The 23,554-nt window shown below is 38.2% G+C and overlaps 1 protein-coding gene across 2 annotated transcripts in view; it reads left to right on the top strand.

Annotated features, from left to right (window-relative positions):
* LHFPL2 (LHFPL tetraspan subfamily member 2) overlaps positions 1-23,554 on the top strand; it is a 119,983-nt gene that overhangs the window by 37,910 nt on the left and 58,519 nt on the right. The window contains exon 2 of one of the 2 annotated variants that reach the window (XM_071425254.1): positions 23,267-23,319. The exons of the other annotated variant lie outside the window; for it this stretch is intronic. The gene's annotated coding sequence lies outside the window, so the exon portion shown is untranslated. The remainder of the gene's footprint in view (positions 1-23,266; positions 23,320-23,554) is intronic. 2 annotated transcript variants of the gene reach the window in all.

Here is a 23,554-nt window from a genome sequence, read left to right as displayed (position 1 = left end):
TGCTGGGATCTGTAGGTGCTTCTTTCTCTATGTAATATTTTTGTTCAGTTGATTGGTTTCAGCCACCAGCAGAAAGGCAGACTTCTCAAAGCTTGATCAACTGTGAAGCATGAATCTGACAATAGTAAGCTTCATTAGTAGTAGAGCTCATGGATCTGCTTGCTTTAATTAGTTTTCCATAGCTGAGGAAATCTTTGCCATATAAGGATTTATTTCAGATGCAAGTTTTCCATTAGCAGACAAACACTATAAATTTTAACTAAAAAAATTCAGACTTCACTCCTCTAAAATTTGATGAAATATAGCTCTCTTTGTTTTGTGTGATTTCTTCATACATTGTATTAGGAACCTTAGCCTGAGAAGGATTGGAGAGATGATTCATCTATCCTTGCTAGGTTGCATGAAAGATACTGTGTGTTGTGCAGTTTTCAACTTCAGGCTAGAAGTTCCAAGTCTGTGCTGACCCTGCAATGGTCTATAATGTGTAAACCTGGAGCTGCATACCTTGAAGAATTTCAAGGAAAGACTGCCAGAATGCAGAATACGCCAGATTGGCAGGCAAAAGGTGGGACGAATATGTGGCCTGCTGTGAAAAACTTAAAGTCAAGGGAAAATGTTTTATGGGTCTTTCCTCTGCACATTTATCAATATTGTTTTGAGTTACAGAAGTCAAAACCAAATGATAAGTTTTGGTGGGTATACTAATGCTTTCTAGCCCTTTGATCATAAATGATGAGCTAAAATGTGGGTTTTTTTGAGTAAATAGCTTGTACTATTATCTAATAATTTGCACAGTGTTCATGTTAAGAGTATTACAATCCATTGGCTCTTCTCTGTTTGAAATTGTAAGATGTTCCTTTTCTTTGGGAACAGAGAATTCTGACTGACAAGGCTTATAAGCCTTGAATTTAGTATAGTATTTAAATTTTCTTTGTCTTTCAAAATTAAGTCATTTTCCAGTAGCCAGTAATAGCCTAAAGTTATTCACACATAAGCAGGAGCAGTTGAATTAAAGCAGTATCTAGCACTTTCAAAAATTTACTTAGCATATATAACATTTTTGTTGTTACTTTAGAGGTTGGGTTATTGTTCTTGTGTAGGCAAGTGATTTCATATTATAATTTTATACTTCCTTTGCTGTTGATAAATACCAGTCAAAGAGCAGGGGTTTGGGTGGGGGATCTTTGTAGCCTTTTTTCTAGGCATTGTTCCAAAGTACACAGCTAAAATACTTCATAGGTTTTGTTTAGAGCAGGGCCTTTAATGGAAAGATCACTGTTGAGTCTTTTTGATGCAATTTTGCAAATACTTGATACTTGTTCTTTCCTTCAAATTCAACATGACATTTCAGCAGTGGAGTTGGCTGTTAAAAATACATAGCTTCTCCTGCATACTGTGCTTTAAAGAGGGTCAGTGAGCCTGTCAATTTTTTTCTGAACGTATGATGCTTTTGGAGAAATCTGGTAATGAGAGAAAGAGGAGAGTACATGAGAACTAATTGTGTAGAAGGCTTAAGGTATCATCTTGCTGCAATGAATGTGGAGAGCTTCCTTTGGACTGCTTTGGTGAGGTTGTACCCTGATCTGCTCCTCAGTGCCCATGACTGAAATTTATGATGCGTGGTAGATGCCTTTAGGCAGAGAACGAGCAGTCAGCTTTTCATTAATTTGTAACAGAGAGACTGGTGGGAGCGTTGTTCCATGCTGTGGAGAGCTTGTAGTGAATTCCTTCAATGTTAAGCAAACTAAAAATAATTCTCTAGAAAATGTATGCTTTAGCTAAGCTCTTTGTTTTCTGAACATACATTAGAACAGAGATTAAAACTATGTAATGAAAGTAAAAAGAGCATCACTTATGCTCCCTCTATTGTAATCTTGAAATTACTAAGGTGTTGAATACATGTAAGTAAAGGTTTAAAATTGATCAGTACTATTTGTATAGCACTGGGGAATTTGTGTATGTGCAATCTCAAGGTTATGTTAGAAAACTCCTATGCTTTTATAAGCTTTTTGTATCTTTGCAACTATTTTACATCCCTTTTCTGTGTATTGATTCTGTGAGGGGACTTGGGTGGAGGAGCTGGCCCATATGTCTGCAAGTAGGTGACTTGCTGAATCCAGTGGCTCCAGATGGGCAGAGCAAAGGGAATTGCACACTGGAAAAAATCAGTTTTCTTTGCTGCTGTTTGGAGGCATAAAGTTTTATGCCTCCAAACAGCAGAAATTTTAGTTCCCACAGGAAAGGGAAAAAAGATAAAAGCCATTGATACAGTCCTTTAAAAATGGTGGTGGAATGGGTCATGGAAGGTGGGTTGCCAGATTGGAAAGAGTGAGAGAACAGCTCTCTTTGAAAGGAGTAGAGATATTGTAGCTGAGGGGCCAAACACAACTGAAGGAGGCTGATTGCAAGCAGAGTGAAAACTTCTAAAAAGCAAGTAGTGCATGCATGTGAGGCATCTTGGCTGTACATTAATTTCTTGATCTGGTCACCAGATACATTCAGGTATGGGAGAACTGCAAGCAACATGTGTATAGTCTATAATATTTATGTGAAAATCAAATGTATTTATATTCTTTTTAAAGTAAATTTTTAAAATTTAGATCTTTTCCTTGCCGTATAGAACAGATATGTTAAAGGAGGAAAATGCATGGGTGTGTTTCAGCCTCTGCATCTCCTTGAGGAGTAAATAGTCCATGACAAGGATGTGGAGGGGAAGAAATCTTTCCCCCATGATCTCACACTTTACTGGCTTGGAAGTGAAGCCAGCACTGTAACCCTTTCCTGAAAAAAAATTTCTGCATTATTGTTTTGCAAAGGAAAAGAAAAAAAAAAGCATTACTTGAGTATTAAGACGCTGTTCTGCTCCCCACGTATATGGTCAGCAAATCATTAGGGGACTTGGCTGTGGAGGTGTGTTTCTGTCCTTGCTTGGAGATGGTTCAGATTGTCCCACCTCTCCTGGCCAGAGGGGCTGGAACTGGCTTGGTCATTAGGATGTGGCCACCCTGTCTGGTCCTACTGAAGCTGTGCCAGTGCCCAGCTGGGAGCTGAGCTCTCTTGGTGTGGTGGGGAAAGGGATGTTGGCCCTGATCGTGTTACTAGCACTGGAGGAGAACAGAGTGGAGATCGCGTCTCTCTTGCAGACATGGTTCTTACGGCCTTAAACACTGAACAGTGGCAGACCTCTCCGTGGATCTCATTTTGATCTAAACATTTGCTTTTTGTATTTGTACTGGGGGGATGTGAGACAGGAAATTGCTGCAAACTGACCTAGTATCACGAATTTAACCTGGTATGTGTGTCCATGAAAGGATATCCATTAGCTTACTGTTATTAAACCAGTTTTACTTTGCTAGCCTAGTTTCTCAGGGCAAAGTATACTTTTGAAATCACTGGCAGCTGGTTGTGATTGGTTGTGGTGGCTGCAGCATAGTTTATGTCTGAATATAGGAAGAAAGAAAATGAAAATAATTGGGTGTGAAGTTAAACTGCATAACATATAAAATGAACTATATGCACATCAGAACATCTCAGCTAGATGGATTTTCATGGTGTTAGGTATGTGAATAGAGTTGCTGTCACTCGCCTGGCTGAGAGTCTCACCTTGCCGGTCTGGTAGACAGAAATCTTTTTTTTCTTTTTTTTTTTTTTTTTTTGTGTAATACAAAGAAATAGCAAAGATGCATTTATCAAAAAAATATCTTCCTTAAAATTCAAGCAGGAAACAAGTGGAAATCCCATTGACATTGTGTTGAACCAGGAAAGTACTCTTAATTTACCGATATTGTTTTGACTGAATAGAGGAATTTATTTGTTTTGTAAAAGGCAGTAGAAATAGTTAATGTAAAAACTGTTTGGGACAATGTAAGCATATTATTTATCCAAAACACTTCAATGAAGGAAGTGTGTCCTTCTTGCTTTCCTAGGAATTAATGTTTTACTTTAAGTAGTAGTAATTTACACAACCTATGTATACAATAAGCAATATAAACTGTAAAGGACTAAAGGGGTTTATTTGTCCTTCCTCATGATGGTGTCTTTCATCTCTACTGCACACAGCCTCAGTACTAAAGAGCTGTGTTCTTCTATGTGAAAAAAACACTAGTAGCAATTTCATGTTTTCTCATTCTCAGGCAATAGCTTAAAGTATCAGTTCTTATGACTTATTACTTATGTTAATTGTGACTTAAAAGTCATACTTGACTGCTGCATAAATATGGCATAGCAAGATGCCATGCAAGATTTTTTGTTTGTTTTGTAGGAATATTAAAAATTTCTTTTGGTCCCATGGTTGGCCTCACAACTTTCCTGTACAAGTCTCAAAGTTGTTCCATTCTTCTGCTGGAAGTGTTAAGCATAATTATCATCTTGTGCTGAATTTTATAACAAAGACTTTTGTTTTGTAATCTAGAAAAAAGCATTCAATTTGTTTTATTCAGATATTCATTAAATGGGTGATTAAAGAGAAGGATTTTTGCTTCTCTTTGCCTTTATAAATAATGAAACGCATTCTGCCACTGTATTTTTCCTTCTCATTCTATTTTTTAAATAATTTTCTAAATGCTAAATAACCTTATGACATTTTCACTTTAAATAATCTGTGCTAAAATTGAAAAACTTTAGTCCAAAGTTAAGGTTCAAAAGAATTTTTGAACAAGGTTGTCTTTTCATACAGATAGAAAGATGGGAGTAGTCTATCAGTCTAGGACAAGATTCCCAAAGAATTGGATGTTTTCCATGGAGTTGAAAGGAAAAATAAACAGAATTTTTGTCTATGACCAGACTGTTGGTGTAGAGATGAGTTGTTGGGCCACAGGCTCTTTAGTACTGCAGATTAGATTTTATCTGTCTGAAAGGCATTTTTGCATTTGTAGCCAACCAGTTCATTGCTATTAAGAACTTCTTTAAGTCTTGTCCACATGCTGTTGGATCACAGAATCACAGGTGTGAAGATCAGAATATCTTCCAGGGTCATCATCAGACAGCGACTCTTGGGCTGTCCATTGTGCTCACTCTTCTTCATCAGTTTATTGTCTTAGCAATTCAGTCCTTTGAATGCAAGTGGACATTAAACAAAACTCTGAAAATTTGTCAGTAAGCAGGGCTTTACCTTTCAGGCAGACCGTGGTGTTGCAATATAGTCTTTGATCAAAAAAGGCACACCAGAGTAATAGTTTCATTGAATGTTAGTAATTTAATTGTTCAGTGGTAGGTAGTTAATACTATTAATTAAATTAAAGCTTTAAATGAACTAAAATTCAATGAAAATAATTTTGGCTGCAATGTTAAGATAAACCTGAAAATTATGAATACTTATTTTAGTGAAGAACCTGCTCTTTGTAGCCTAACATTATTATTTTAAATAAATATAATTTTACAAAAGCTCCACAGCTTCTGATTTTGAAGATAAAGAAAGAGAAGTTTTCTATACCTCTGAATTTCATGCTTGCTAGCTGATAATTGTAGGCAATAAATTTTAACAAGCCAAATGTTATAGGCATCTTAATATTACCCAAAGTATGAAGAAAAACCCCAAGTATGACTAAAGGATAGGTGAAACTACATCCGTGGACTCTTAGGTTCTTTACTTCTGGTCCACTTTAATAGACTTTTAATATTGTGAGAAGGAATGATTGAGGAATCCGAAGTGATCAGGAAGAACATGCCCTGATTAGGCTTTTAAAGTCACATACAAATATTTTTGGAGTTTGATTGTAATGTGATTGCAGAAATATTGAGTGTTATTTAGAAAGACAATAATGTTGATGATTAGAGAAAATGAAGTAGCCTTTCGTTAATTAATCTTTGATTCTATTCATTAAAAAAAAAAAAAACTTGTTTCAGGAGCAGGATGCTCCTGATTGAGTCTGTGGGAAGCCATTATATTAGGCACAGAGATTTGAGAGCCAAGCATAATAGCAATGTATGCTGTCATCGCATCCAAACCTACTTGTCTTTCATTGAAAGCAGTTTAGGCTGTAAGAGTTAAAAAAAAGAGATGAAACCCTCCTTTTAGAAGTACAGTCTTTCAGAAGAACATGTGCTGCAGATAACTATGTATGTACTATATATAACCTGTTGTAAGAGGTACTAATTCACATGAATATCTGAGAGAAATGTTACAAATGCCTGAAATGTACACCTAGAAATTAACATTATTTAGTTTCTGTGTCTCTTTTTAAAGTTCAGTTGAGTTTTAAAAAGATTTTTTTAGAGAGAGACTAGTCATAAGCACATTGATGAAAGATTATATTTAATCTTTCATCAATGTGCTCATGACTAGTCTCTTTCTCTAAAACCACTTTTAGCATCTAAAGTATTTTTAACAGAAATATCATAGAATGCTTTGAGTTGGAAGGGTCCTTTAAATATCATCTATTTCCAATCCCCCTGCCATGGTCAGGGACACTTTTCACTAGACCAGGTTGCTGAAAGCACCATCCCTGAATACTTCATGGAATGGGACATTTACAGCCTCTCTGGGCAGCCTGATCCATGCCTCACTACCTCCGCAGGAAAGAATTTCTTTCTAACATCTAATCTAAAATTCTCTTTTAGTTTAAAACCATTCCCCTTGTCCTATCACTATGTGCCTGTGTAAAAAGTCACTCTCCCTCTTTTTTATATCAGCCCCTTGTAAGTGCTGAAATATTGCAGATATACCGTATTCAGAAGAGAAAGAAAGGAAGATACTGTTTAATGACTGAATTTTTTAACATAGCGTTTCCTCTAAATTACTTGCAGTTTTGCGAGCTTGAACACTGCACCTGGGTGGAGAATCTTAAATGGCCTTACCTGGATGAACTTTGTTTCCAGAAAATACGAAAAAGTTGCAGAAACTTGGCAGTTTTTATTCTAGCATATTGGTATCCTTTCTGGGCTATTTGTGAAGTCAGTGTTTGTGAAGGCTATCCTGCCTATAACTCGTAAAGACACATAGTTCCTGTTAGTGAAAACAATCTTCCTCTTACAGGCAGCTCGTGCTTCCAATGTCCATCCTCAATCCTTATGCTTCAGTAGAGGGTACAAACTGGAACATCTCTCCTACAAGGAGCTGGGCCTGTTTAGTCTAGAAAAGAGGAGACTGGGTTGGGATCGCCTCAATGCGTATAGATATCTTAAAGGCAGGTGCCAGGAGGATGGTGCCAGACATTTCAGTGGTGCCCAGATACTGCACAAGGACAAGTGGCAATAAACACAAGAAGTTCCACCTCAAAATGAGGAAGAACTTCTTTATATTGAGGGTGGCTGAGCAATGAACAGGTTGCCCAGGAAGACCATGGCGTCTCCCTCTCTGGGGACATTCAAAACTCATGCATTCCTATGTCCCATACTCTGGGCGGCCCTACTTTGGCAGGGGGGGTTGGACCAAGGTGATCTCCAGTGCTGCCTTCCATCTCTATTTTGTGATTCTGAGATTTTTGTGAATGTATCATTATATGTAAACCAAGAGTTTTGTCCTGTGATGAATTTATTTTCTGCTGTGCTTCTAGAAAAGTCTCTATAACAACCTGCTTCTTCCTTAAAAATCAAAAAATTATATTTATGCATCCCAACTCTCTGAGATATCTTAGTGACTTTGATTCATAATTTAGAAGATGAAAACAGCTTTTAGGATCTCAATGGTGGGTGCCCTATCAATTAAAAAAGTGTTTAATATTCTTGGAGACTTCATATTATTAAAGACTGTATAGATGACTAGCAGTTCTCTCTGATTTCTGGTGACCAAAAAGAACTCCATCTTTGAGAGCTATCATCTTTTATTTGTTTAAATAGCTGGAAGAAAACCTGCTGTAAATTTTTTATCTGTTTCAGGAATCCTGGGATAAGGCTTTTTACTATAAGTAGATTCCATGTTTTACACATTTGGATGTTTGGCTGATGTGTTAATGGAACACTTTTAGAATTTCAAAGAAACTGAAGATGCTTGCACAAGCAAGCAATTTTTCAGTCAAAGTAGTACTCCATTCTCAAAAAAACCTAAAATTAGAATAACTAGCCTTGCTGTTGTTCAGTTTACCTATTGGTATAATAGAAGTGAAGGCAGCCTACAGGTTCCTCAGTATATGTGATAGAATATTATGTCCTTCTGTGTTGAGTACCTGTCATCTTTTGTAGATATGAAAAGGGGAATTGGTTCAGCTTTGCACATCAATGCTCCTTTGATGCAAATTCTCCATTGATTTTTCTTTATTGTTATCCATAGCACTGTATGTATCCATACCATACCATTGTATTGGTATGAAGTAAAATCAAGTTCCAAACCACTGTCTTCCCTCCTGTAAAGTAAAAACAAAATATTTTTTTGGTTCCCATTTTATTGTTATTAATATATTATTATTTCCTCAATTTGCTTTTTATTGCTTTGTGCTCATCCCTTCTTACTTCACAGGAGTCATTAAATAGCTGCTGTGATTTTTTAAGAAGGTATGAAGGGACTTGAATAGGAGTTTCTTTTCTGTCTCAGGATGTTAAAATCAATTTGGTGGCTGCATGTTATGGTCCTCTTCCTCCCTCCCCCACTGATGGAAACATGAGCGGTTTAATCTAGCCCCAAATTGCTCTATGGAAATCCTTTGCTCTTAAGTCAAAAAACTTAGTGTAAGTCTGTGAATCGTTTTATGAAAATAGTGGATCGAGTTTCAAGCTTCGAGTCCCTGCTGATACATTAAATTCTTCATGGTATTGGCAGGGAAGAAGCAGGGGACCTTTCTTTAGCTAGATAAATAGGAGAAGTGTCAACTCCAGATGCCTGAGGGAGAGACTCCAGACAAGCTTTTAGTACAATTACAGAAGGACAAAGTGCAAGAGACCCATGGGTCTTGTGTGCGTATTGAATTTCGTTTAGCTTTTTGGTCACAATTGGAGAAAAGTCCTATAGCAGTCTTTAAAGTAGATATGCTTGTAGCCTTTTGGGTATAAATATGGGCATATGGCGCTTTTTGTTATTTGTTTTTTTTTTTTACATATGCATGTATATGTTATATTTTTGCAGTAGTATTTTATGCATGTATATGTTATATTTATGCGGTAGTATTTTAGGAAATTATGTTGGCAGAGGGTACTCAAACTAAAAAAATAGAAGTACCTCTCTTTCAGTGCCCACAGCACATGGAAGAAGGAAGACCCTTCCTTGGGACATTTCCCAACAGCTGAAGTGGACTTGCATGGGACTGGTGCATAACTCATCAGCATGGATGCTTAGCTTTGGTGCTGTCCTGACATCAGCAGGATAGTATGTGTAGCAGGGAATTTCATTTGTTCACCTGATACTCTCTGCAGACAGTTAATGACTTGTCTGATCTTCACTTGCCTCAGAAAGCCTTCAGTGATTTCTTTAAACACATTTCTAATCATAGAATAAAACTCAAAGTCATTATTGTTTGCAGTTTGTTGATGGACATGGCATTCGTATCTGCGCAACCTGCCTACTTTTTCTGTATAACTAAGGATATTTGTTGTATTTTAATCTTTAGTGAAGCCATATTGCCTATCCTTTTAGTGTTGTAGCGACTTTAATTCAGATTTGTTAGGAACATTTATTTGAAAGCACAATGCTGTCTGATCACATGCTCTGCATTATAAATCTTGCCTTTCTGATACTCTCTAAGTTACATAATGAAAATGAGAATTTATAATTATAACATACAGTGCATCCTCTTTGTGCCTTCTAATTCGTGTAATTAGTTATATGCATTTTAAATGGCTGTCCTAATTAAGTAGTGTCAGCAATTGTGTTAAGCAGAATACTTTTAGAACCCATCACCGTCCTTTTCTATAGAAGACAGACCTTTCTTTTTCTTATTGGAATAGCTTATTTTTACATAAATTATATGGATTCTGTTATTTGAACTCGATTTCTTCTGCACCTTTTCTTTGTTTAGATTTAAGGAAGTTTCTCTATTTCTCATTCTTGTTCTTCATCTGCTGTGACACACTGGCTGCATGGAACTACCCAAGTTTCTACTCTCACCAGTACTGGGGAGCGTGTGTGTGTGCGTGCATACATGTGTGTGTAACAGAACTCAAAATAATGACTTTCCTTATTTTACAAATAAAATGTTATGATTTTGTTTGGTTGTTTGGGTTGGGGTTTTTTGGTTTTTTTTTTTGAGCTTCTGTTTTCATCCATATTTTTAATCATAGTGATTGTATAGAAAAGTTTGAAAACACCTTTTCAAATGTGAGGTAATTCAGTCTCTCAGACATTTTTAAGAAAACACTAAGTATTTGGAAGTTCACAGTATCATGGTAGCCCTTGGCAGCAGTATCTGGTTTCTTTGTGTGTGACTGAACTGAAATTTTGGCCCTTCTCAGAGGCATTCTTATATATAGCTTACTAATAGTTCACAGAATCAGAATATTCTGAGTTGCAAGGGGACCCACAAGGATCATCAAGTCCCAACTCTTCAGTGAATGGCGCATTAGGGGGTCAAACACACAGCCTTAGCACACTGCTCTAACAAATTAAGCTAGTCTTGGCAGTTTACTTTTATTCCAGAATTAATTAGAAAATCTTTTTTAAAAACCGTGTCTTTCGTCTACCTTGAGCCCTCCCTGTGAATTTTTCTCAATCAGTGTAGATAATGTAACTCTTGTGCTTGTTTTATGTGGAGGTCAGATGAAGGTCCAAGGTGATATCATAAGACCATAAATAAAGTAGTTGGAACTATCTGGTCAGTAGAAGTACTGCCTAAAAGACAGAGGAAATTTGGACTAATGTTTTCATAGTTTCTACTGCTCTTCGTCTTGAGGACTTAGTGGAGGAAGCACTTGTTACATTTGATGTCTGTCAGTGGATGGTTTATTTTGTAATTTGTTCCATCATTTCTCGAGCAAATATGGAATTAAGCATCCAGAGGAAACTGGGCAGATTTCTTCAGTATAACTGTGTCTTCCATAGAAGAAGTGCTTTCATGAGCCTAACATTTCCCAATATGCTTTGATGCTGTCTGCACTTATTTTGGCAAATACAGTGAAGAATTGCTATCTAGTTTTCCTTTCTGTGCTTATCTATTTTCTAGGGATCAAAAGAAAATTCAGCCATATCACTTAAGTTTGTGATGTGTTCAAAAGATGCTGACTGTCATACTGTTATAGCCCAGCACATTCTCTCACTACTACAGTGCTCCATGACAAAACAATATATTTTGTGTTTTGTAGTTCTGCAGGAATTTGCCACTTCTGCGTAACTTTTAAAAGTTACCTGATAGGCCATAAAATGAATTTTTGCTGACTGGGTAGAATACTGGGATGTGAAATGATGATCTTTAGGAAGAAAGTCTCGATTTTGCTTTGCCTTCTTAGTTATAGATGATGACTTTTTAAGAATGCATTAATCATTTCCATCTGAGTGTATCTTACTTTTTTATCTTACTTAGAAAAGCAACAAAAACATTCAGCAAAAAAAGCTTCTTATACTCATGGTTTTTTTGCACTTTGGGATACTATTACACATGCTTGCGATTATCTACTCTGCAAACAATTGTCAGAAAACTTCATCTGTTTTCCAAGTCCCACAGAAGAACAGATGTGGAATTAAGTTTCAAACAATGTAATGTTAATCACTTACATCTGGACACAAAATGAACTGGAGCTCAGTGTGAACCGATTGGATGCTTTGTTAGTTGAGCATGGAGTGGAGAATTTGCATTGTTCTCAGTGCTCATCCTCTGAACAGCCCTTTGAAAACAGTACTAATATGTGAACATGACAAGGGTCTGTTTCAGATATTTAACTCTTTCTAGAGAGCCAAAACCTCAGGGGACCATCTGAATGGAGCTGGACTATACTATGTGAATGGATATGGAAGAGAGACTGTGTATGTATGTTAAATTTTCATTGATTTGAGAGCTCTCTTGATGCTGTAAAGAATACTGAAGAGTAGTTGCATATCATTTGTGTGCTCAATAACTTAAACCAGTCAGCTTTGCCTGTAAGAGATTTAAAGTCCATGTTCAATTGCTGGAAAACCATAAGAAAGCAATTATGTCAGAAAACCTCTTCATGTTGTGTTCTAAACCTAAGCATTCATTGGAAAAATCACTTAAAAAGGCAGCTTATATAAATACTTTAGAAAGCTAGTTTTGGGGGAGAAAGGATCACTATTTGGGGACTCTGAAACTTAGAGCTTCAACTTTACAGAGTTCTTATTATGGATCAGTGCATTAGAAGGTCACTCAGACCTAAGGAATTGTTGGATTCTTCTTTGAAATACTTTTTTCCATACTTGATAAGAAAACTCATCGAAAAAGAACTGTTGATATTTGTTCCTTGTGTGATTGCCCTCTTTGAAGTATGTATAGGTCTAGAAAAATAGTACCTCCTCATAGGAATCTGCATTTTCTGCTGCTGCCAAATTGAATCTGTTGTTAAAATGTGTAGTTTACATACATGTGGTTATTTTCAGTTACTTGATCCCGTGTAGCCTGGAAATAATTTGCCTTACTGACACTTCAAAAAAAAAGGGAGTGGGAGTGTGAAGAGAGAATCTAATAAATTTATCACTTCTTAAATCTGATGAACTTGATTAAGCAGACAAGATTATGTCATATTTCAGGGTTTATGGTAGGTCCTTGAAAGTTTTTAAACTCCCTTAGATGTTTAGCCTTATATTATATTGAAAGGTTAAAAAGGCTATGAACTCAGCTGTGTATGGTTTTTGGCTTGAAAATAAAAGAGTTGCCCCCAAAACCTGAAATGGGGCTTGAGGAGATTAGTAACGGTACATTTTCCTGCCTCCCACAGCGTTCTCCACCTAACTGCATCATTGGCTGTTCCTGAACTTCTCACCATCAGGTTCATCATTATGTTTATTCTGGTAGTGAGCAAATGGCCAAAGCCAATTAAAATGTTAATTCCTACTAAGATAGCAAAATACAGTGTTTTGAGAGGTGAAGAGAACAGAAGGAACTTTCAGAAATGTTTGTTGTGTTCCAGAGCCATGTTGTCTCTTAGCTTGACTTTTGGAGAGCTCTGTGAAGCTTAGATCAGAGTTTACATATTCTTTAAACAAATCTTTCATATGGATTTCCTAGAGCTGTTTTGCTTGTTCTTTGTGAACTGACCAATTTCTTGCTTTTCTTTGTTTTTGGGGAGGTCTGCTTGACCTTAAATTTTCATGTTTTCTTTCAAAATAACTTTCTATCATGGATATTATTTTGTTTATATGCTTTGCAGAAGGAAAAAAAGATATAATAACATTCAAAATAAACATCTTTATATCCCCATATCTTGTTTTTTAGCCTTTGTCTAGAATGAAATATGTGGCTAAGTATTTAATGTTCTTTAAACATGACTTAGTGGATGTTGTCAATGTAGACATTGTGTACATTATCAAGACTTAATAAAAAGTAGAAAAGTAGTTGTCTTCTGCCTTTAATAGCCAAAACCTGGAATACAGATAAAAGGTCTGTATGGTGCTAGTAGAACTCAAATGAGAAACAGGATTTTTGATGAGTAATACTTTGAGAATATTTTAAATGGGTTTAGATTGCATGCCTTGGTTTTGACAGAGGGGTTTGAGACAGCTTCAAGCTCTTTAGTATGTTTTTGCTGAGAGGTGAGTGGGAGGTATGATAATACACCTAAAAAAAAAAGATCTTGGCATGAGAGGGCCTTTAGCAAGGGAGTTTGTTTCCTTGTTATGCTTGTGTTGTTCCCCATATTATGTTTTGTTAATTTGTTAATTTTGTTAATTTTGTGAATTTGTTTCATCGTATCAGCCTCTGACATAGAACTAGAGAGTTTTCTTATCTCTGCCCTTTTTCTTGTGAAAATCTTGCTCTTTCAGATAGTCAAGAACTTATATCTCCATTTTACTCAGAAATGGATGTTAAATAATAATTTTTAAAATATTTAAAGGAGTTTAAATGATATTTATAAGTTCTTACAAAATACATATTGTGACAGTCTTTGAAGAGGATGTTACTGACTACAGGAAAAACTAAACCTAGATTTTCTGTTTGTATTGCCAGAACATTTCTGAAAATATTGTTTCTCTAGTAGTGTTTTAAGTAAATTTGCTTCAGAAAAAGCTTAAAATGAAAAAAAATTAAAAGGCGTAAAAAAAGCATCACTGTGGTATACAAAACCACAGTTAGTGTATTTTTTAGTTGCTCTTCAATTCCCACCATCCCCAGGGCCAGTTAATTCTTCCATTTGCAGATTAAATATGCCCTTTAACACTTACTAGGCAGTGGTTTGCTCATTTCCTTTTCTTGGGTTAGCATCAGAGGAGGGGTTTGTAAGGTCCAGCTGGAAAAGCATGCTGGATGGAAATGGCTCAGGGCTTTCGGAGGTCTGCAGAAAATGCAGGGTGTCCTCCAGAGCTGGAAAACTGGGCAGATAGTATTTGAGTAAGGATTTTCATTTCTATAACATGATTTTACTGAAATGCTCAACAAAGGCACGTGTAATGTTGCTCAGAGTCTCATCTTCATTTAGTTTTACTTACAGTTGGTTTGGGTTTTGGATTTTGAGTTTTCTTTTATTACAAGACTGAAGAAGGGTTCTGGGACATAAGCTGTAGCAGATGTGACTACAGTTTAATGTGTAATTAATATGTAATATTTTTAGCCTTGAATTAAGGTCTTGAGTGCATGATAGGTGTGTTAGGTGGATAATGACTAGATAAACTATTGATAGAAGAAGTTTGCTCTGGCATCAAATTGAATGGCCTAAGCTCAAGATTTTGTCACTTAGCAAAATCATTGCATGAATCACTGAAGTCTTTCAGGTTTAAAAAGCAGTTTTTCAATGGAAGAAGGTCACAGGTTATACCTCTGGGTGCTTTAGTTTGATAAACTACTGTTTGTGTGTATATTTTTGTTGCTTCAATGTAGATGAAAACTGCAAAGAAGGTGTGGAAGTTAGTTCAATGTAGAATATATGCATAAACAATTTTGTTTTCCTGATACCATAGAGAAGTTTGAATTTGTATTTTGAGAACTCTTAACAGCTTGTGTCTCAGTAAGTTGGTTCTGTGTTTGGTTGCTTTGTTAGATATCATGTCCCAAATGTAAAGAAAGCTCAAGTGTTAAAGCAGGTCTGTTTTTATTTGGAGGGAGAGAAGGATGGTGCCTTAAGCCTTTTTCTTTTTTTTTTTTTTTTTTAGGATGAAACCACAAAACAAATGGGTTCCTAATTCAGTCATAATGCAGCATTACTGGAAAATGCAGGAATGTTATCAGGCAATTTGGCCAGTCTAATGGTTGTTTCATTGATTTGTAATAGTCACATCACCGTGATGATACTCTGACTATAATTTTGGCTGGAGCAGGAGGTGTGAGGTTGAAAACCAACGAAAACCGTGCAGCTGTTGCTTTAAAGAGCGTGTGTGGTACAGATTAAATAAAAGAATTTGTTAATTGCTTATGACGTAATGAAACTCTGCAGTTGCCACCTCTAGACCTTCAGGAAAAGATAACTGACTTGTCTCCCTTGGCAACATTCTCTTTCACTTCTGCCAGAAGACAACTTTGTTTGTAAATTTAGGATTTTGCAGGCCAGTATGTGGTAATCTGGGAGCAGTAATTCAAATGCTAATAAATACTCATCAAAAGTTGTTACTTATTAAGCCAGCTGACATTTAGGAAGAATAGCTTGAGCTTGCCAAGTGATTCTAGCTCACTGCTAAGGAGCATGCCACTGGTTAGAGCATTTGATTAGCAACCGCATGTCAGGGCTCCAGGGCACTCTTGTGACTCAGCCTCCCCTGGGTCCTGCCCGTGCTCTTGCCTGGGGACCCAGAAGTGTGTTTCAGCCCAGCCTGGTGCCATCAGTCCGTGTTAGAGCTGTGCTGCCAATGTTCCTGTTCCATCCCCCACCCTGCTGTGGTGTTGGCCTGGAGCCTGCCTGTGTCTGATGGTCACTGGGCTGCCCATGGGACCTGTTCCTCTCACCATCTGCATGCAGGCAACAGGCAGTGCTGGCCCCAGGGTGAAGCTGCTTTCTGAATCACTTCTTGTCTGGTTCTTCTCTGTGGTGGCCACTAGAGCAGCTCTGTGACCAAAATGGAGCCAAAGAACAATTTTAGTCCTGTAGATGTACTTAGTAGAGCTAGTGCTGCAAAGCTTAGGTTGCCTTGAGTTGGTAGAGGGTTGTACCGAGGAAGATCGAAGTGCTGGCTATGGTATAACTTGTGGGGCAGTTGTGGAAGGGGGACTTGCCATTTTGCTTTGTAGTCCCTGTGACTCAGAGATGTGACTCAAGAAGCATGGTGTAAAGTGAACTTGTTAAGTGCTGTTACACTGCCTTTAAAATAAACAGTTTATGTCCTTTTATCCTCATGGATAATGCTAAAGATAAGAATTCCCACTGACTTCAGTGAATATGGTATCAGGCTCATGGCTGATGTTCTGTATTACAAACTTCAAATAAGGATTTATGCTTAGCTGAAACAAACTTTAGAAGCCAAAACAAATTTTACATAATAACTTTACTAAAGCCGAATTTGCATATTTTTGCTTTGGTTGGTAATGACTGGCTTGTTTAAGAAACGTAATTTGATTCATTTACCACTCAGTGTTATTGTATTAGGTAAAAGGCTAAGAGGGATCTATCATCTGCAGTGCAGGTCTCTTAATGCTTCTGTATTTATTCTGCTTGGTATTGTGAGAATTGCTAGGATTATAAAAATGTATTATTTGGTTTAAACATTTTAATGATGTATAAAACTATGCTGCGCTGCCTTCTTGGTAAAGGTGGTGCACTGGGAAAACTGACATTAAGAACAGGGATCAGTGTATTAGAAGTACATCTGGCTTTTATTAAGTGTAAACTTCAGAACAGGTGCATCGGGGAAAATATTTTTGTAGTATGAAATAGGATTTTTTCTTCTGTTCTCTTTGAAACAGCTTGTAAATTAAGCTGCTCTCTATGACTCTTTTAAATTTGCTTTAAATTACATACAGATAGATACATAGCATGATCTAGATTGAACAAATTAGGTAGATTATAGAAAAAGGAAAACTGCGGTTTTTTTCTTTTGTAGGTTTGTGTGAAAGAGAAAATAATGAGCCTGAGAAGAATTGTTAAAAAATCTGTTATATATCTTGAGCTTTTATCTTCCTATGGTGTTTAGCATTCTCATTAATTTAGAGGGCAGTTTTACTTGTGAGGGTTTTTTTTAACCTACTATCAGAGTATCCCTAAAGAGCATACTTTGTCCTTCTTGTTTTGCTGTTATTTTTGAAGGTAGCCTTAATGACGCATATGAAATGCTACTTGTTTTTTTTTTTATTTCATTTTATGTTGTTCTGCATCGATAGCAAAAGACAAAGAACCCATTGAATGCATTATTTCTATTCATAGTGACATAATTGGTCATACAAACCTTCTTGAAGTAAGCAAATATTTCTTTGATTTCAGTACATGCCGTTATATAATACATGGAAGTATCACACAGTAGTATATCTGAAGAAAAAGCTACTTGAAAAGGATGTTTTAAGATACAGCAGATATATCTGTATTCTTTTTTTATTGTATTTGTGCTGGGTAGCCTAAGTATACCCACTTCCTACTGTGTACAAAGACAGGGTATGTGACATGGGAATGTTATCAAACCCATTGTGTTCTCTTAGCAGTATCCAGTCTATTTGATTCTCCTGTTGACTATAAATAAGAGAACTTTAAATCAATGGCTCTGCTTGTTATAGAGACTCTTTCTCTCTTAGTTACGCTAAGACATTTATCTCTTGCAAATGAGAAAGGAGCTAAAAATGAAGCATGTGGTGTTTCCACCTTTTTTGGACGGGTGGAGCTAATGCAATCAAACTTACAGCTAGCTGGGTAGAAAGGAAGAAACAGATTTTATGTGTTTTTGCCAGCTGTTCTAGAAATCTCTCTGAGCTATTGCAAAATCTGTAAGACCTCCTGAGAGAAAGAATGAAAGCATACGTGTGTTTTTCCCATTTTGATTTGTTTGGGAGGATTTGGCCTGTTGCAGCATAAGGGAAGTGTCTGTGTGGTGATGGGGTAGTGGAAGGTGTGTGGAATTTCTTCTTGTTAGCTTTGTCACAAAAGTGGTGACAAAAAGGAGACTTTTAAGATATACTTACTTTCCCCTTTTTTCAAAGTTTTAGTATTTTTTGAGTTTTTGTGTACATGTGGGGAAGAACACTGCTGTGCCTTTGGCAGGTGGATGGCTCTGTGAAAGAGAGGTTTTCCACAGCTTCCTCTGTGGGCTGATCCTGTCTTACCCTGACTGCACTATTTTTTAGGGAGCTCAGACTCCAAGCGAGGAATTTTTCCTTATAAGCAGCACCTAATGGATTATTCAGACAATTAGGTGTGTTTACATGTACTTAAAATTGATCCTGCATTTTTTGGTACTTGAGTTTAAGGAAAACAATTTGTCCCTTTTTGTTCCTGAAAATAGTCTCTGTCTCTGCTAACACTGCTATGTTTTCATTGCTGTGCTAACTGTTTTTGAGACTGAAAAGTTGAAGAAATCACAGCTGCTTGGTCCAGTCAGTTGGTGTTTTTTGATGCTATTTCTTTTTTTTCCCTGAAGGAATATTCCATGTGCCAGGAATTCAGAGGCCATTTTAAGCTACGTTTGACTTTGCAGAGCTCCTAGTACACTTTCCTTTGTCCTCAGAAGCACACTTTGTTGGAAGTTCTGCACTTTTCTGTTGCTAAACCATCTTCACCAAGGCCAGATTATCTCCCTTTGTAAGAGTGAACTGACTTTCTGACTCACTTTGTTTGTTTATGTAAGGGGAAGTTTTTCATATATCTTGTCCTGATGAATGTATAAAAATGAAGGATTTGCTATTACCATGGGAAATTCTGTATTTCAGTATTGCTGAATCAACCTAACCTTACTTTTGTCACCTTAATTTATCGCTTTTTGGTAGTGGGGATAGAAAACTGTTCAAGAGGTATATTCCTGAAAGTGTTGGCTGAAGGTGAATAATAGCTTATTGGTGGTGTCTTAGCCTGTAGACATATTCCAGGATATTTTTTGCCTTCCTTGTTGCCAAGGCTAACTGTTGGCTCGTGTTTAGACCACTTTCTGCCTGGACCCAAACTCTGTTTCAGGAAGTGTGCCCTGAGTGGCCAGTGCCCAATATCTCCAAGGAATTAGTCCATCTCAGGTACAAGAATTTGTGTTTGTCCTTGCTTAATTCCATGAAATAGGGTGGCAGAAGTTTATAGGTACATTTTTGGAATGACCAGGCTATGTTGGTCAGGTTTTTATTGCAGTGGCTTAGGATCTTTTGGAGTTCTTCCTAAGTCATACTTGATTTTAAAGTGTTATTATAAATTGCCACAGGATGTACAAATAATCCTAAATGTATTTTCAGATTTTGATAGGTATACTTCATTAGTAGAATAGAGGAACAGAAAAATATGTGATTTTTTGTGTGTTTAGTTTATGTGTTACTGCTTCATAGAATCATAAGTTCACAGATGATAGTTTGGGTTGGAAGGGATCTCAAAGGTTTTCTGCTTCTAGCCCCCTGTTGTGGGCAAGGACATCCTCTACTGGGCCAGGTTTCTCAAAGCCCTATCCAACCTGGCTGTGGAAATTTCAGGAATGAGGCATTCACAACTTCTCCAGGCAGCCTGTGTCAATCTCTCACCACCCTCACAGTGAATTTCTTTCTTACATCTAATCTAAGCCTGTCCTCTTTCAGTCTAAAGCCTCTCCCTCCTGTTCTATCCCTACATGGTCTTGTAAAAAGACACTCTCTCACTTTCTTTTAGGCCCTCTTCTCAGAGGCACTCTTCTCAGAGGCACTCTTCTCAGAGGCACTCTTCAGGTACTGGAAGTCTGCTAGAAGGTCACAGAATCATGAAATGGATTTTGTTGGAAGGGACCAACCACAGTGGATCCTATGTTCCAATCTCCCTGCTCAAGCAGGAATGTCCTGGAGCACATGGCACAGGATTGTGTCCAGGCAGTTCTTAAATTATCTTCAATGAGGGAGACTCCACAGCCTCTCTGGGCAATCTGTTCCAGTGCTCAGTCAGCCACAGAGTAAAGAAGTTCTTCCTCATGTTCAGGTAGAATTTCCTGTGCATCAATTTCTGCCCATTGCCTCTTGTTCTACTACTCAGTGCCTCTGAGAAGAGCCTGGTCCATTGTCTGGATACCTCTCTTCAGATCCTGATAGATATTGATGAGGTCCCCTCTCACTTGTCTCTTCTCGAGGCTGAGCAGGCCCAGCTGCCTCAGCCTGTCCAGCACTCAGAGGTATTGGACACTCTGCCCAGCTTTGTATCATCGGTGGATTTGCTGATCAGGCATCTGCCCCTTCATCCAACTCACGGATGAAGTTAAACAGTACAGCATTGAACCTAGAGGGACACTACTAGGGAGAGGCCTCCAACTAGACTCTGTGACAGTGATTGTAACCTTCTGGGATCTGTTGTTCAGCCAGTTCTTGCTCCACCTCACTGTCCACTCATCCAGCCCACATCCCTGAGTTTGTCTAAGGAAATCTACTGAAGTCAAAGTAGACAATATCCATTGTTCTCCCTTCATCCCTCCAGGTGCTGGTTTCATTAAAGATGGCAATCAGGTTGGTCAAGGAGGATTTAATTGAGTGAATCCATGCTGACTATTCCTGATCACCCATGGGGATAGCCTTTCTGAATGAGGTGCTCCCATCACCTTTCCAGGGATCAAGGTGAGGCTGACTGGCTGGTAGTTTCCAGGGTCCTCATTCTTTCCCTTGTTGAACACTAGGTTGACATTTGCTTTCTTCCATTGTGAGCAGCCTCGCAGTCGTATCTGCAGCACTTATAGATGAATACTATCAGGACATGTGGAACTTGTGGATGTCAAGTTTACCGATGTGGTCTCTACCCCTGTCTTCCTTGACCAAGAGAAAGTCTTCACTCCGGAATTGCTTTACCCATGTCTCCTGGGTCAGAGAACCCTGAGGGCTGGTCTTGTCAGTTAAGACTGAAGCAAAGAAGACATTCAGTGAAATGTCATTCTTCTGGATTCTCTTCATTCTCTGTTACCAGGGTCCTTCCCTCCATTTAGCAACAGGACCACAAAATTCTTATTTTTCTTTGTTATTGATATATTTCAAGACTCTCTTGTTGTCTTTGACATCAATGGCCAGATTTAATTCTAGGTGGGCCTTGACTTTCCTTGTGTCATTTCTACTTAGTTTTAACAGCCTCCCTTTATATTCATTACAAATGGCCAGATTCTGCTTCCATCTCCTGTGTATTTCCTGCTTACTCTTGATTAATGACAGGAGTTCCTTGTTTATCTGTGCAGATCCCTAGCCCCATTTGCCCAATTTCCTGCTCATCAGGATGCATCATTCTTGAGCTTGATGAGGTTTGCACAGGCCCCCCTCTCAAGCCTGTCATGTTCTGTCTGGATGTCATCCCTTCCCTCCAGTGTCTTGACCACATACAGCCCGGTGACATCACCAAACTTGCTGAGGGTGTGCTCAGTTGCACTGTCCATATCCCTGACAATGATGTTAGACAACAGTGGTCCCAAAACCCAACATCTGAGGAACACCAGCCCTGGTTTCCACTTGGACATGAGTTTTGACTGAAACTCTTTGACTGCAACCATCCAGCCAATTCTTAATCCACTGAGTGGTCCATCTGTCAAATACATGTCTTTCCAGTCTAGAGACAAGGACCATGTCAGATGCTTTTCACAAGTCCAAGTATGTGAAATCAGTGGTTCTTTCCTCATCTTCAACAGTGTAATCCCATCATAGAAGGCCAGATTCATGAGGCATGATTTGCCCTTTGTGAAGCCGTATTGGCTGTCACCAGTCACCTCCTTATTTTCCATGTGCCTTAGCATAGTTTCCAGGAAGGTCTTCTCCATTGTCTTGGTGGGCACAGAGGTGAGAATGATTGGCCTGTAGTCTTACTCTTCTACCCTTTTTTTGTTTTAAATGGAGGTCACAATTCCCTTTTTTCAGTCAATGGGAACTTCACCAGACTGCCACAAGTTCTCAAATATGGTGGATATTGTCCTGTTTACTCAGAATGTATCTCATGGGGTCCCATGGACTTCTGCAACATTAGGTTCCATGGACATGTGCATCTTCAGGTGCTGAGGATGGTTGCAAACCTGATCTTGTCCTAAATTGTGTGATTTCTCTCTCAGCCTTTCCTCAGAAGAAAAATACTCCAGTCCCCTAACCAAAACCCTGCAGTCTACAACTTCCTCACAAGCTGAAATGGATAAGTATTGATCTCTTTGCTGAGCAGTGGTATGACATGGGAAATCAGCATGAAGCTGTATTTCCTGAATATCAGGAGAAGGTTCTTCACTCTGAGGGTGGCTGGGCACTGGAACAAGCTCTTCAGAGACGTGGTCACAGCACCAAGCCTGACAGAGTTCAGGAAGTGTTTCAACAGTGCTCTCAGTCATATGGAGTGATTTTGGGGATTATCCTGCACAGAGCCAGGAGCTGGACTCTACTTGTGGGTTCCATCCAACTCAGGATATTCTGTGATCCTATGATGATCTTTGTAGTCCTTCACTGGACCCTCTCCAGTAGTTCCATGTCTTTCTTAGCCTTCTGCAATTCGAGCAGCATAGCTGGAGCACTTGCCAGTGAAAACCAAGGCAAAAAAATTACAGGGTACCTCAGCTTTCTTCATGTCCTGGGTAACCACATCTCCTGTTTCCTTGCAGAGAGGGACCACATTTTCCCATCTTGCTTTTATCACAAACATACCTGTTGAAGAAACTTTTCTTGTTGTCCTTGATGTCTCTGGAGAGGTTTAATTCTATCAGGGCTTTAGCTTTCCTAGCCTTATCCCTGGCTTCTCAGACATTCTCTCTACATTCCTCCCAGGCTACCTGTCCTTGCTTCTGCCCTTTGGTGTATGTCTGTCTGCAAGCTCCTTGTTCATCCATGCAGACCTGGCATTTCTGCCTGACTTCCTTCTTGTTAGGACTCATAGTCCCTGAGCTTGGAGGAGGTGATCCTTGGATATTAGTGAGTTTTCTTGGGCCTTTCTCCCAGCCAGGGCTTTTTCCCATGGCTACTTCACCAAACTGACCCCTGAAGAGTCTGAAGTCTACCCTCCTGAAGTCGAGGGTTTGTGCTTTTTCTTAGTGCCTTCGTGGTTGGAGTGATGTCTAGAATAGCTGCATTTCTAGCCAAGCAAAAGTGGCCTTGTAGTGAAACATTACCCATGTGCACATAATCTCTTACAAGAACAAATTTTCCCATTCCAGTCACCAGTAGTAATCATGAATGTTGTTTTGATGTTTTTGTCTTTGTATGTTTCTTATGTTTTACATAATTTTTTTCTATAGGTATTGCCAGGTGTTTGAAGTGGTTGACTAAGACCTAAGGATTTGGAACAGTGGTGAGTCAATGAAATTCTGATCATATTTTCTGTGTTTTCACATGCTGAAGTTTTACTACTGCAGAGGAAGGATGAAAGTTGATCAGTAGTTTATACCTTTTGAATATTTTCTTCTGAGCACCAAGTTCCTGTCCAGAGCATTTAAGCAGAAATTTTAAGAAGGAGAGGAGGGGGTAGTTTCATTGGCTGCTCTTGATAAGTGAAGCCTCTCCTCATATCACCCTGACTTTGAAAA

Source organism: Agelaius tricolor, unplaced genomic scaffold (genome assembly GCF_023055355.1).
Source record: "Agelaius tricolor isolate 1412-34295 unplaced genomic scaffold, bAgeTri1.0.p SCAF_4, whole genome shotgun sequence".
NCBI lineage: Eukaryota > Metazoa > Chordata > Aves > Passeriformes > Icteridae > Agelaius > Agelaius tricolor.
The sequence above is the reverse complement of the archived record's forward strand: the minus strand, read 5'-3'. Positions and strand labels throughout refer to the sequence as shown.